Below are 12,502 nucleotides of genomic sequence, written 5' to 3'. Positions count from 1 at the left end.
TACTGGGCATTATATCCTCACTCGCTCATGTTTGTAACTCTAATACCCCATGTCTTATGAGCATAAACATTCAATAAGTGTTTGGAAAGTGGAACTTAATTGAATCGAGGAAAACCTAAAAGTAAGTTAGACAGTGGTAACTGGTCAAAGCTAATCATGAATTAAGGATACACACTTCTAACATGAACATTTAAAATGTGAGAGCTCAGAGTTTCCTTTCCCCAAACAGTGGGTTTTTGCAAAATGTGAAATAAAATCTTAATGTACATAAAAGCTTTCCCTGAGGAAATGGTTGAAAACCATTTAAAGCAACACCACTGGCATTTAACTATTCCTGATCCTAAGAAATAAAATAGTTTAACAGATTCATTATTTAGAAAATATAACATGTGGCAGGTGATGTATTTGAAAAGAGGGAGGAAAAATCCATCCTCATAGCCAGATCTGGCTGGGGAATAATTTCTGGAATGGTGGACAATTATCGTATATATTTTTAGCCAGAATTTCAGATGACCTTGTAGCATTGGGAATTGCCCCGCTTTATAGCCCAGAAGTGATTACATAAAATAGTGTTAAAGTGATCATAATAAGAACTACACAGGCAGTAATGTTTGCTGCTTTGCAAAATACTTAGCCCAGGAGACTCTTTAAAGCTGAATGGGACAGAAAGTGCTGGTAGTCATATTAGACCTATTCCTCCACTAAAAGTCAGCGCTCAGTGGCAACCAAAACACAGCACCATTTTCTCCAAATTTCACATCTCATTTCTCACTTGACACCAAAGCATCCAATTACATTCTTCAAAAACAGAACAGACTAGCTATTTAGCATCATGTCATAAATGCTTCCTCACCTCACCCCCATGACTTTATATTTAAAATATTCTGATTTGAATACACTGATAGTTAATTGCTTAAGGCCAATCGGTGAAGAGGGTGTCGAAATAACATAAGAATTAAAAAATTTTAGGGGCACCTGGGTGGCTCAGTCAGTAGATAAAGCAACTCTTCATCTTTGGTTTGTGAGTTTGAGCCCCATGTTGGATGTAGACATTACTTAAAAAGAAAATCTTTTTTAACAATTAAAAATTATAAAGTGTCGCTTAACTTAACCTACATAAAACTTCCAAGTTTTTGCTTTTAAATATCAGTTAGTTTTCTGGTGATTTTTCTACATTTGTCATTAAGAACCTTCTCAATAGGGTGTTTATCACGTTTTTCCTATACAAAGTGTATTGTAATGTTTCCATGTAGTTGATAAGGGAATGTTGTTCTTTATGGAAGAATCCCAATTGATAAACATGAAAGATTTATGGAACATTCAATAAAATAATAAATCCAGTAAGTGAACATCAGTGGCTGTTAACACTAGTAGACAAAACATTCATGGAGAATTTTATAATGGGGCACCTGGCTGGCTCAGTCAGAAGAGCATGTGACTCTTAACCTCAGCAACATGAGTTCAAGCCCCCACCCTGCGGGGTAGAGATTACTTAAAAAAATAAAATCTCCCCACCAAAAAAATTGCTAGTACTAATACATGAATTCAGCAAAGCCACAGCATATAAAATCAACGTGCAGAAATCTGTTGCATTTTTATGCCCCAGTAATAAAGCAGCAGAAAAAGAAATCAAGGAATCCCATTTGTATTTGCACCAAAAACAATAAGATACCTGGAAATAAACCTAACTAAAGAGGTAAAAGATCTCTACTCTGGAAACTATAGAACACTTATAAAAGAAATAGAAAAGGACATAAAGAAATGGAAAAGCATTCCACGGTCAGGGATTGGAAGAACAAACACTGTTAAAATTCCATACTACCCAAAGCAATTTACGCAATTAATGCAATCCCTATCAAAATACCACCAGTATTTTTGCAGAACTAGAACAAACAACCCGAAAATTTGTATGGAACCACAAAAGACTCCAACTAGCCAAAGCAATCCTAAAAATGTAAAAACAAGATGGGAGACATCACAATTCTGGATTTCATGCTATATTACAAAGCTGTACTCATCAAGTAGTATGGTACTGGCACAAAAACAGACACATATATAAATGGAACAGAAGAGAAAATCCAGAAATAGACCCACAACTATATGGTCAACTCATCTTTGACAAAGCAGGAAAGAATATCCAATGGAAAAAAGACAATCTCTTCCGCAAATGGTGTTGGGAAAACTGGAAGGCAACCTGCAGAAGAATGAAACTGGACCACTTTCTTACACCATACATGAAAAGAAATTCAAAATGGATGAAATGCCTAAATGGGAGATAGGAAACCATCAAAATCCTAGAGGAGAACCCAGGCTGGAGCAACTTTTTACTAGACACGTCACCAAAGGCACAGAAACGAAAGTAAACATGAACTACTGGGATTTCATCAAGATAAAAAGCTTCTGCACAGCAAAGGAAACAATCAACAAAACTGAAAGACAACCAACGGAATGGAAGAAGATATTTGCAAATGACATATCAGATAAAGGGTTTGTATCCAAAATCAATAAAGAGCTTATCAAACTCAACACCCAAAACACAAATAACCCAGTTAAGAAATGAGCAGGAGACATGGACACTTTTCCAAAGAAGACATACAGATGGCTACAAGACCCATAAAAAGATGCTCAACGTCACTCATCATCAGGGAAACACAAATCAAAACCATGATGAGATACCACCTCACACTTGTTAGAATGGCTAAAATTAACAACACAAGAAACAACAGGCTTGGTGAGGATGTAGGGAAAGAGGAACCCTCTTGCACTGTTGAGGAAATGCAAACTGGTGCAGCCATTATGAAGAACAGTATGGAGGTTCCACAGGAAACTAAAAATAGAACTACTCTACAATCCAGCAATTACACTCTTGGGTATTTACCCAAAGTATACAAAAATAGATTTGAAGAGATACATGCATCCCAATGTTTATAGCAGCATTATCAAAAAATAGCCAAATTATGAAGAGAACCCAAATCTCCAGTGACTGATGAATGGATAAAGAAGATGTGGTACACACACACACACACACACACACACACACACAATGGAATATTACATCAGCCATCAAAAAGAATGAAATGTTGCCATTTGCAATGCCATTTGCAATAAGGTGAATGGAGCTAGATGGTAGTATGCTAAGTGAAATAAGTCAATCAGAGAAAGACAAACACCATATGATTTCACTCATGTGGAATTTAAGAAACAAAATAGATGAATATATGGGAAAAGTGGGGGAAGAGAAGACAGGGAAAGAAAGCACAAGAGATTCAATGATAGAGAACAAACTATAGGTTGATGGAGGGAGGTGGGGGAGATGGGCTAGATGGGGGATGAGTATAAGGAGGGTGCTTGTGATGAGCACTGGGTGTTGAATATAAGTGATGAATCACTGAACTCTAATCTTGAAACCAATATTGCACTTTATGTTAACTAACTAAATGTTAAATATAAATAAATAAATACATGCATACATACATACATACATAAAATCTTTAAAAAGAAATGAATGAACTTTATAATGGAATGGTCAGGTTGACAACACCTGAACCTATTGATCGATCATTAAAAGTATGTCAGGTAAACGGGATGTGATATACTAATAATTTTTTTTTTTATTGTGTAATATGTTACTCCACAGTTTAATGGCTTAAAACAACACCAAGCTTTGTCATCTCACACAATTTCTCTGATCAGGAATTGAGGAGTGATTTATCTGGGCAGTTCTAGCTCAAGGAATCTGGAAGTTGCTGTCAAGATGTCAGCTATGGTTACAGTCATCTGAGGTCTCATCTGGGACTGGAAGATCCACTTCCAAGATGCCTCACTCTCATGGCTTTTGGCAGGAGGTCTTCTCCATAGGGCCACTGAGTTTGCATTTGCCCTGACATCTGGCTTCCTGGAGACTGAGTGACCCATGAAAGAGAGAGGAAACAGCTATAAGGTCTTTTATGACATAGCCCCATAAGTCACGTATCATTTCACCTACACCCTCTTGTTTCACAAGTCGGTCATGCTATTCATTGGGGGGTTGGGGAGTACTACACAGGGCATGGATATGAGCAAGCAGGAGTCACTGGGAGCCATCTTGATGGTCACCTCCCACAAATGGAAAGCAATCCTATGAAGTATTCTTGTCCCATCTCCCATAAAACCAGTCCAGAATTAAATCAAATATCTAGAACTAACTACCAATAAAACCATCCCAGAATTAAACATCTAGATCTGACTACCAATATATAAGGAGGAGAGGTGAGGAATGGGTACGGGAACAAATTAACACAACAGAGCAACAGTCAATTCCAGAATGTGAGACAATATAAAGAGGAAGATCTGATTTCTTCAGCTAGCCAGTGATATGAAGGAATGGTTATAGATGAAAAGAGATATAAGAGATAAAATGGCCAAACGATAATGATTAAAACATCTCAATTGTAAAAAGACTTTTTCCACAGTTGTAAAAATTTCAAGGACTGGGTATTAAATGGTATTTTAAAAATTGCTTTAAGGGGCGCCTGGGTGGCTCAGTCGGTTAAGCGTCCGACTTCAGCTCAGGTCATGACCTCAAGGTTCATGGGTTCGAGCCCCGCATCAGGCTCTATGCTGACAGCTCAGAGCCTGGAGCCTGCTTCAGATTCTGCGTCTCCCTCTCTCTCTCTGTTCCTCCCCTGCTCTCACTCTGTCTCTCTCTCTCTCAAAAATAAAGATTAAAAAAAAAATGTTTTAATTGCTTTAAGATAATGGCATCATGGGCGAGTGTACCTAATGCCCTGATTTCTTACTGGTACCTGCTGGAGTATGTGAAATGCAAGGTTGTGTGGGATTTGTTTTAAAGTAATCCAACAAGGGGCACCTGGATGGCCCAGTCAGCTGGGCATCTGACTGGCTCAGGTCATGATCTCACAGTTTGTGAGTTCGAGCCCCACACCCGGCTCACTGCTGTCAGCGCAGAGTCGGCTTCATATCCTCTGTTCCCCTCTCTTCCTACCCCTCCCCTGCTCACATCTCTTTCTCAAAAATGAATAAAAATTTCAAAAAATAAAAAATAAAAATAATCCAACAAAAGTAAAAAAGTTGGGGAACAGATAAAACACGATTGGCCAAAGTTGAAAATTGTTGACATTGGCACCGGTTTATGAGAGTTCATTCTGAATACGTTTGAAAAATCTCCATAGTTGTAGACCCCTTAAAGTCTGGGGTTCGTGGCAATAGCTAGAGGTATCCAAGGAGGCACTGCTGGATTTTTAGGTGAGTCGGAGGATGAGGTTGGGTCTACAGTTGTGATTCTGCCCTTCAAGGACCTCGGAGTCTGGGGCAGGGGTGAAGGCAGACTGAAATGCAAGGGAAGGGTGGGCAGGGGGCAGGGATGTCAGTTTGGAGTCGAGGCAAATGCTGGTGCTTCATGGTGATAAAGGTTTCTTGTAGGGAAGTGATCCTAAGACCAGAAAGGAAGGGGAAAAAAGTCCTGCACCGGGAGGGGGTCCACATCCTCCTATAATCCGCACTTGCTTCCTGTCCAGTCACCACTATTTCCGGTGTAACTTCCCTCCCAGGGGTAATGTTTTATCTGTGCCTGTAAGCAAATCTCTTATCGTTTCAGCTCAATTTTCCGTAACCTTAGAAAAGTTTTTGTTCTGTTTGCAGTTGAAGATTTGTTTTCAAGGGTGTTGTCAGGGCAAGAAGATACTAGTTGTTTTTACTCTACCTTTCAAGCTGTATGTCTCATAGGGGTATTGGGACAATATTTTAAAGTGTGTGATCCCTACTGAGCAATTTAGAGGAAGCCACTTTGCAAATACCGAATGATAACTATCGTGAGGATAAATTAGGTGTCACACAAGAAGACTAAGAAAGACGGTGAATTTTTTATAACCGCTTTATTTTATTTTTAATTTTTTTAATAAAGGAGAAAGAGAACTGTTAATAAAAGAGAGAGAATAAAAGAGAGAGAGAGAATCCCAAGCAGATTCCACATTGTCAGCACAGAGCCCGGTGTGGGCCTCAAGCCCATGAACTGTGAGATCATGACGTGAGCCAAAATCAAGAATCAGACATTTAACTGACTGAGCTGCTGAGGCGCCCTCTTTTATTTATTTATTTATTTACTTACTTACTTACTTACTTACTTATTTTTGAGAGAGGGCCCAAGTGAGTGAGGGAAAAAGAGAAGGGGCGGAGAGAGAGAGAGAGAATCCCATGAGGGGCAGAGGGTGAAATAGAGAGGGGGAGAGAGAGAGAGAAGCGGGGCTCACCCAACATGGGACACAAACTCACAAACCGAAAAAGTTCATGACCTGAACTGAAGTCAGATGCTTAACCGACTGAGACACCCAGGCGCCCCTGCCCAGGTGCCCCTCTTATAACTACTTTTTTTTTTTTTTTTTTTCAACGTTTTTTATTTATTTTTGGGACAGAGAGAGACAGAGCATGAACGGGGGAGGGGCAGAGAGAGAGGGAGACACAGAATCGGAAACAGGCTCCAGGCTCCGAGCCATCAGCCCAGAGCCTGACGCGGGGCTCGAACTCACGGACCGCGAGATCGTGACCTGGCTGAAGTCGGACGCTTAACCGACTGCGCCACCCAGGCGCCCCTCTTATAACTACTTTTAATCCTCTCATTTAAAAAGTATTTGTAGGGGCGCCTGGGTGGCTCAGTCAGTTGAGCGTCCGACTTTGGCTCAGGTCATGATCTCACAGTCTGTGGGTTCCAGCCCCGCGTCACGCCCTGTGCTAACAGCTCAGAGCCTGGAGCCTGTTTCCAATCCTGTGTCTCCCTCTCTCTCTGCCCCTCCCCCAGTCCCACTTTGTCTCACTCTGTCTCTCAAAAATAAATAAATATAAAAAAAAAATTTTTTTTAACTATTTGTATATGACTTGAATGAACAGGCTCATTTAGGACTAATTTTAGAAGGTTGTTTAAAATGTTTATAGCTTCCCTATATAGAAACCATTCCTATATAGAAACATCAGCAATTTGAAAACTCTGAATTCATAAGGAAGAATAAAGAAGTGTCCAAGGAAGAGGAAAGCCTCACTCTGATATCACCTCAGGAATGATTTTATCAAAATCTTGCTACTAAAAGTTTATAATTTATCCTAAAATAAATTGGAGTTCCCTAGCTACTCATAGCTCAGAAAATGAATCATTTTTTTGGTCATTTTCAGATATGATCTGTCCTTGAAAGTGGTGGTTAAGAGAGAGGAAAGGTAAGGCATCTGGGCCGCTCAGTCAGTCAAGTGTCAGACTCTTGATATCAGTTCAGATCATGATCTCACGGTTCGTGGGTTCAAGCCCCACATGGGGCTCCAAGCTGATAGCACAGCTTTCTCTCTCCCTCTCTCTCTCCTCCTCCCCCACTTGTACACACACACATGTGCTCATTCTCTCTCTCTCTCCCTCCCTCTCTCTCTCTCTCTCTCTCTCTCAAAAATAAATAAATAAACATAAAAAACAAAGAGGGGTGCCTGGTGGCTCTGTTGGTTGAGCATCCAACTCTGGCTGAGGTCATGATCTCACGAACGATCTAGCATTTCCTGAGTTCGAGCCCCACATCAGGCTGGCTGCTGTCAGCGCAGGGCCCACTTTGGATCCTCTACCCCCCTCTCTCTCTCCCCCTCCCCCACTCACACCCTCTTTCCCAAAAATAAATAAACATTAAAGAAAAAAAAAGAAAGAGGAAAGGTAGTCAATCATATCTCAATAAAGCTGGGGGAGAGCAGAGAAAGAAAGAGGAAATATAGTGAGTTTCAGTTTCCATAACTGAAATAAAGTTAATTATATGCCCAACTGTTCACAAAAAAAACACTTCCTTGAGTATATAATGCTTTTGTTTAGGAAATTTGTTGAATTTTTTTTGTATACCCTCCACATAAGGGATGTCATAACGATTTCAAATAAAGGAGTGAAAACCTGGACCTCTATTGTAAAAATGAAACAAATTAGTTGTAAAATGTAAAATTCTGTCAAACTGATCACTTGGGGTTATGTAGAACCATAAAACCTGATTTAATTACAACACAGTGTGCAATAAGGAATAAGTCAGGAAAAGAACACTTGTTTTTTTACGAAAGAGACCCTTTGACCTCACTTACTAGTGAGCTCGAATACGTGTGCCCATGCAGGACCAGTGTCTTTAACTGGATTCTTCCTGGGCTAAAGGATGGAGACAGCCCATGAAACAAGTATTGCACCTGTTCCCAAGTGTCTGGACACTTCCACTGTGGTCCCTGGAACAACACCTTCTGTGATAACCAGGAGCTTGTTAGATAGGCAGACTTTCAGGCTCCCCCCATCCCTCCTGCATCAGAAACCATACTTGAACACATCGCCGAGACGATTTGTATCCACAGTGCATTTCGAGAAGTACTGCTCTACATTATATCAGAAGGCTGTAGATTCTGAATCTAGCCTTCCACTACAAATCTTAACCACTAGATGCTTGCATCTTTGTCCCTGAGATGTTCCCTCTCCATTTCTGGCTCAGGCTTTCAGGATATCAGATAGAGCATCCTGGTCGAGACCCTAACGCCTCACGTTGTAAGTCCCTTGAGGGCAGGGAACTGGTCAAAATCATAGCTGTATCCATTTTAGTTCCTGCCACAACTTAAGTACCATTTGAAGAATGAATGAAATGGATGGCCTGCAGTATTAAATGGAGGCAAGTACGAAGCCTGGCCCCTCCACTTACTAGCTGTGTGACATTGAATAAATTACTTAACTTCTCTGAGTCTCACTAAAATAGGAATCGTGATACCTATCTCAGAGATATTTCTCAGGAGTAAATGAAACTAAATGCATCTGGCATAATGTACACATTCCCTCCCAAGGGCGCTAGCTATTTTTTCATGTGTTAATAAAAGAATACTGTATTTCTTTCCATGTTTCACCATTGTTCTCTCTCTTAGTTGGCTTGGGCTGCCGTAACAAAATACCATACACTGGGTGGTTAGCTTAAACAACAGAAGTCTATTTCCTTGCGTCTCTGGAGGCTGGAAAGCCCAAGATCAAGGTGCCAGCAGGATCCGGTTTCTAGTGAAAACTCTTTTCCAGGCTTATAGAGAACATTCTTCTTGCTGTGTCCTTACAGCTGTCTGGTGTCTCATCTGTTTTTTGCAAGAACACCATTCTCATCAGATAAGAAACCTACCTGTATGACCACATTTAACCTTAATGACCTTGCAAAGGTCTCTATCTTCAAATACAGTCACAAGTAGGGCTTAGGGTTTCAACGTATACATTTAAGAGGACACAGTCCTAGCATCCCCAATACTTGGCACCGAAGGGCTCATAGTCGCAACAAATACTCTGTATTTTAGACACACCTACATCCATTACAGCAACACTGATTCTGTTTCTTTGGCCTTTTAATATCTTCATGCTCCCTCATTCCAATTTTGTGTTTGTGTAGTGTTCTGTATCCATCTTACCCATAGACCCTCTTGCGGATCTCTCATCTAATAATTGTTACCAGTCCTAGGTTCAGCACAGTGCCACACTATTCAGCCATCTGTCTGCCTCTTGAAACTTGAAGCCTTAGATTAAGCAAATAAGCTCTCAGAAATGTAAGTACTATTTATTTCCCTATACTATATCAAGATGAAAATAGGTTAGATGTATAATGACAGGAATTCCAAAAATTCATTTTGAAAAAAGATAATACAAATTAGCATCCTGTTTTGAATTTATCTCTGCTTATTCTTCTGCTCCCTTATTCTGTTTTTAAAAAGCATGTAGGGGCGCCTGGGTGGCTCAGTTGGTTAAGCGTCCGACTTCAGCTCAGGTCACGATCTCGCGGTCCGTGAGTTCGAGCCCCACGTCGGGCTCTGGGCTGATGGCTCAGAGCCTGGAGCCTGCTTCTGATTCGGTGTCTCCCTCTCTCTCTGCCCCTCCCCCATTCATGCTCTGTCTCTCTCTGTCTCAAAAATAAATAAACGTTAAAAAATTTTTTTAAAAAGCATGTAATTCCTTAAAAAGGGGCCATTACGTACTTTCCATTCATAGCAACATTATTTTTAAAATGAACAGGCTCTCTGGGGTGCCTGGGTGGCTCAGTTGGTTAAGTGTCCAACTTGTGCTCAGGTCATGATCCCGGGGTTCATTAGTTCAAGTGCCACATAGGGCTCTTTGCTGTCAGTGCAGAGCCCAGCTTCAGATCCTCTGTCGCCCTCTCTCTGTCCCTCCCCTGCTTGCTCTCTTTCAAAAGTAAATAAACATTTTAAAAAATGAACAGACTTTGCACTAAATCTCTAGATGCTATTGTCTTCTTTCACTACTGTGATCAGGTGAAAACCATGCCTAGTTGAACTCTTAAATATCCCCTAGAACTGTGCAGAGTTAGATAAAACATTTAACTCTAGAAACAATTAATGACAGGTTATAACTCAGTAAATATCTACTTCATTCATCGTCCTTGGTAAGAATATAAAGATGGGAAAAACACAGATTCTTCTGTCTTGGAGCTGGTTGACTAGTGTGAAAGGCATGGATATGAATGAAAATTAAATAAAATGTAATCGTTGATTCTCTAATGAAAGTGTCTACAAGACACAAATGATTGGTGGTGTGTTAGGTATACTTTGACTGTGGCTGTAAATCGATATTGATGACAGCAAACTCCTCAAGAGCGTTGTTTAGAGTCGCTATCTTCCATTCCTCTTCTCCTATTTTCTCTTGAAAATGTGCCGGGTAAGCTTTGATCCCATTGACTCCTTTGATACAGTCTTTGTCAAGGTCACCAACTTCTCAGCCTGTCCCACAGGTTAAATTCCATGGTAACATCTCACACATGTATTTCCCAAGCCTGGATCTTTCCTCAGCTGAACTCCAGACCATCCCCTCGAAGGTAAGACAGATTTACAATCCGTATGGCATTGGTGTAATCAAAAATTGTATCTACACTGAGTCCTCAATTTTCTCCCACAAACCGTCCTCCATGCTCATTCCCCCATCTGTTATTTGCTGCTCAGTCCTCAGCCGCTAGACTCACCCTTCATTCTTCTTACCTTGCATCCACTATGGGCTTCACCATCAAGTCCTGTTGACTCTACAGCACGACTCCAAACCGTCAGTATTTCTTGCCTGAATTCTGCAATACCTTCTAACTGCCCCCACCCTCTGCTTCTACTCCTTCTCCCTTACCCTGGATTGTTCACCAGGCTGCCGGAGACATCCTGCTAAAATTGCAGCCAAATCACGGCACTGGTCTGCTCCAAAAGCATCCAATAGCTCCCCATCTCACTCAGGGTAAAAGGAAACACACTGAGTGGCCTATAGGGCCCTATGCAGTTTAACATTGCCTCCCCCACCTCCCCTTTGCCTCTCTGAACTCTCCACCAGCTCCTCTCGCCTTCCCTACTCAGGTTCCACCTCACTGGATTCCTTGCTGCTGCTCACCCACACCAGTCGTGCTCTTGCTTCAGGGCCTTTGCTGTTCTCTCTGCTTGAAACACTCTTGTGCCAGATATCTTTCTGCATAGCTTGCTCTCTCACCACCTTTTGATCTTTGCTAAGGTATCACCTTTTAAGTTAGACCTTCTGTTCCAGACATGGTTCAATCAAAGGAGCAGAATCATATGGAAGTAGATGATAGATTTAAAAAAAAATTTTTTTAACATTTATTTTTTTTCAGACAGAGAGAGACAGAGCATGAAGCGGGGAGGGTCAGAGAGAGGGAGATACAGAATCTGAGACAGGCTCCGAGCTGTCAGCGCAGAGCCCGACGCGGGACTCGAACTCACGGACTGCGAGATCATGACCTGAGCTGACGTTGGACGCTTAACCGACCGAGCCACCCAGGCGCCCCATAGATAGGTAGATTTTAGAGAGAGAGAATGAGAAAGATTTGTTACAGAGATTGTTACGTTGACTTCATGTGATTATAAGAGCTTATTAACAGTCTCTGTGAGGCTATTTTATTTTCTTTCTTTTTTCTGTATTGTAGACGTATAAGATAAAATGATTAGTTTGATTTATTTGCCTTGAATCCACAAATTATTTTGGTGCCATCTAAGCACATGTGAAGAAATTACTGAGGATAGGTTTGAATGTTAACACTATTAGACCGATAATTATCTAACTTCTGTTGAAAAATCTTGGGAATTTGGATTTTATAGCTACACTGTATAACAATTCTAATAACAATCGCCCTGTCCAAAGCTCTTCCTTTTAGTTAACCAATAGTTCTTTTGTCATGATATATATCCATTGCCTTTTGATCTTTTGCATGGTATCTATCGAGACAATGGGAATGGTTTTTATTGTCGTGGTCTGTGCAATATTTGTGTGAACTCTCAAAGAACCCAATGGGGAATGATAACGCTCAAGGTTGGGCTTGCTTCCAGCTCTTCTTGTCATCTCTGCTGTACTCATTGAAGCAACATAACAGGTAAGGTGAGCAGACTTAGACGTAAGACTTCACATCCAATGCTGGAGCTTGAAATCTACAACTCAGAGAGTAGCACACAGGGACGGATTTAAAGCTGCAAAGAACAAGGAGAAGCTGGAACC

General features: G+C 40.9%; 1 long non-coding RNA gene across 3 annotated transcripts in view; it reads right to left on the bottom strand.

Annotated features, from left to right (window-relative positions):
* Nucleotides 1-12,502, bottom strand: part of LOC131516652 (uncharacterized) — an 80,605-nt gene that overhangs the window by 53,023 nt on the left and 15,080 nt on the right. The gene's annotated exons all lie outside the window — the stretch shown is intronic.

The sequence above is a fragment of the Neofelis nebulosa genome, chromosome 1 (genome assembly GCF_028018385.1).
Source record: "Neofelis nebulosa isolate mNeoNeb1 chromosome 1, mNeoNeb1.pri, whole genome shotgun sequence".
In the NCBI taxonomy this organism is placed as follows: Eukaryota; Metazoa; Chordata; class Mammalia; order Carnivora; family Felidae; genus Neofelis; species Neofelis nebulosa.
The sequence above is the reverse complement of the archived record's forward strand: the minus strand, read 5'-3'. Positions and strand labels throughout refer to the sequence as shown.